General features: G+C 36.7%; 1 pseudogene across 1 annotated transcript; it reads left to right on the top strand.

Moving 5' to 3' along the window:
- Nucleotides 1-2365: 2365 nt before the first annotated feature.
- On the top strand, nt 2366-2908 carry LOC308339727 (succinate dehydrogenase cytochrome b560 subunit, mitochondrial-like; annotated as a pseudogene). The gene has a single exon. The product of its transcript is annotated as a succinate dehydrogenase cytochrome b560 subunit, mitochondrial-like (transcript).
- The last annotated feature ends 382 nt before the right edge of the window (nt 2909-3290 follow it).

The raw sequence follows: 3290 nt of genomic DNA, 5'->3' as shown, positions 1-3290 counted from the left end.
TTTATAGAGACATTGATCAATGTCAAAGGAAGGTCAGTGTTCTGTCGATCATATCTTTTGTTTAGATACTTGGTATATTTCTCCAATAAGTACTTAAAATGAAAAATCAACACAAGCAATAGAAAAATGTTCTGAGGCTTTATAGGTATGATACTCAAAAGGAAAATCTCCCAGAAAGAATGATTTGTTCAATATGGAAGGAGGAGGAAAGTGTAGACTCCTCATGAAATTAAGGAAAGCTATTAAGATATAATAGCAATGAGATCCTTCAATAATCACTTCAGTAGCAATTTTACTTCATTTACTTATTAAGTTAAAAAAATACAATTCAACCAATGGAGAGAATTATATTTCTGATCTCTTAAGCAAAACTGTCTTTACCACATACAATCAAAAGTAAATACTATGCAAATGACTTTATGGCTGCTTCCTAGAGGAGAAATAATGGGAGGTCAGTTTGTCTCATGAAGAGGTCCAATAAGAAGCCAATAATCTTTTAGGAGATGTATTGTTCAGGGACCTTGTAAGAGACTAACTAGACTAAAATGATCCCCGAGGAATTGGAGATAATGTAGTAATATTTTAACAATTATCTAGGTGATTCCTAAGTGAAACAAACATGGAGAGTGTTTCCTTAATCTCCTTAATATAGGAACTTCTTGAATGTGAATAGCCATGGACTAATGAAGAACCATTAGTTCTTGATGTCAAGAGATACCTAGAAAAAAAGACTGGGGAGAGGTAAACCAGAAAGTTACTAATGACTGTACCACCCTGATAAAAATTTTATGTAATCCATGCACATAATTTAGTAAACTTGCATTCTAAATGGAATCAGCAAATTCATATGCTTGTTCATAATAATGTATCAAATGGGAGGATAGCATTTTTTTCTTAGAAATCTGACAATTGCTTTATTTAAATCATTTAATTTAAATCTCATTTATAACCTAACATTCAGAGTTTGTAAATCACTGACATCAGCAAAAAAAAACAGGAGCCAGGAGACTGTTTCCCTACATTATGTAAACTTGGCTGCCAAGCTTCAAATTTAGCTCTTTCAGAATCAAGGCACAGACTATTCCAATCTCATTATGTCTTCCCCCCACCTCAAATGTCCTTAAAGTTGGAAAGTAAAATGAGACTGTTACTGACCTAAAAACTCAAATATGAGTTTGGTTTTTCAATAATATCAAAACAGGTGTTAAAAGTTACATAACTCTGTTTTTCATATTTTCAATCTCAGTAAGTGGCACATGGTAAAGCATAAATCCCATGTCCTGAGTGGCAAAAACAAGACAAACAAAAACAAGACTTTAATGGGGCCATGGTAAAGGTAAAGAAGCACTGAGGAAGTTCTGCATACATCTCTCAATAATTTGGGAACCTTGCACACGAAGAGGGAAAACCCAAGAGGACACAGAAAAAAGTAAAAGCTTCAGGCAGGCTTGAAAATGAACTGATCACAGAAACACTCTCTCCAATCCACAAAAATCTTCTGTTAGAAAAGAAGCCTTACAATCTCAGATATTTGAGGGGAAAAAAATACTGAGCTATCTGACAACTAATCAATTTAGACACTGGGGTAACTTCTAACTAACCAGTGTAAAAATAATAATAACAAAAAATGGGGGCGCCTGGGTGGCTCAGTGGGTTAAGTCTCTGCCTTCGGCCCAGGTCATGATCTCAGGGTCCTGGGATCGAGCCCCACATCAAGCTCTCTGCTCAGCGGGGAGCCTGCTTTCCCCTCTCTCTCTGCCTGCCTCTCTGCCTACTTCTGATCTCTCTCTGTCAAATAAATAAATAAAATCTTTAAAAAAATGGCTTAAAAAAACAAAAAATGATCAGTGACATTAAAACTTGCATACCATGTGGGGAAAGATTCAATAAACTTAAGTTATAAAAAATAAAATAAAAAATAAAGCTTTGGGTAAGTAAAAAAAAAAGAATCTGAAGTTGTTACATTATATTGTCCAACATGTCCAATTTTCAAAAGTGACAATAAAAATTACAAGGCATAAAAGACACAGAAAAGTTGACCCATACTCAAGAAAAAATCAGTCAGTAGAAAATGTCTTTAAATGGATCCGCATGTTAGATTCAGCAGACTTCATAGATGCTTTTATAAATATGTTAAAGGAATTAAAGAAAACTATATCTAAGGAGTTAAAGAAAAATATGATTGTAGTGGTTTGTCAAAAGGACTTCTAGTAGAGAAACATAAACTGTATATAGTAAAAGAAAATTTTAGAATTTAAATATGTAATAACAAAAATAATGGAAAAACATTGGCTAGATGGATTTAAAAGCAGAACAGAAATGTAAAGCACAAATCATTTAATTTAAAAGTAGATCAGTAGAGAAGATGGCTGTGCTCTTGTTGAGACATGTTGGCTGTCATTGCCTCTGTGCCCATCTAAGTCCTAGGCTCTGCATCAGAAATGCTGTTCCTTTGGGAACTATAACCAGAGAAAAGATGGAGAAGTTCTGGAAAAAAGATCACTACTTTAAACTGTCTTCTGTCTCTGCATATCTCTATCTACAGTGGACATCTTCCCATGGTGATATCTCTTTGGCACTCTGGTACTGGTATGGCCTTGAGTACAGAGGTCTTTCTCTTTGGCTTGTTGGCCCTCTTGGCTCTTGGCAACTTTCAATCTTATTTGAAACTTGTAAAGTCCATGTGTCTGGGGACATCACTGACATCACAGCCGAATTTGCACTTGTCTTCCTTCTCATGTATCACACCTAGAATGGGATCTAACACTTGATGTGGAACCTAGAGAAAGGCCTGAAGATTCCCCAGCTATACCAATCTGGAGTGGTTGTCTTGGTTCTTACTGGGTTGTCCTCTGCAGGGCTGACAGCCACGTTAAGAGCTGAAGTTCCCATCAATGTCTTCCTATAAATGATTCATTGACCTAACTTCTTCTGCTACTCCCTTCTTCACCCAGGGCCAAGTTCTCCTGATTTATTCAGACCCTTTTGTGGTTGCACATCACCTTGATACTCAGTAGCAGTAGAGTAGCTGATAGAACCATAGCAGTGGAAAAGAAACCAGTTTCCCCTTGTTTCTGAAAATGGAATGACTCAAAAATTCTCTTTTCCTGCCCCAGCTTGCAGCTTACTCTGGTTCTAGGAGCTCTCATTTTTCTCCATATTTAGCCTTGATTTGTGCTTATGGTCAGCTTTTGGCTCCTTGTCCTGAGACCATGGAAACAATGTCAGCATTGTGACCACTCTCATGGGGACTGGGAGTGGGGCTTTGGGTGTCATTGCCTGTGGGTTGC

This window comes from Martes martes, assembly GCF_963455335.1.
Source record: "Martes martes genome assembly, chromosome: 1".
Classification (NCBI taxonomy): Eukaryota; Metazoa; Chordata; class Mammalia; order Carnivora; family Mustelidae; genus Martes; species Martes martes.
Note: the sequence above shows the minus strand (reverse complement) of the source record. Positions and strands in the feature narration are given on the sequence as shown.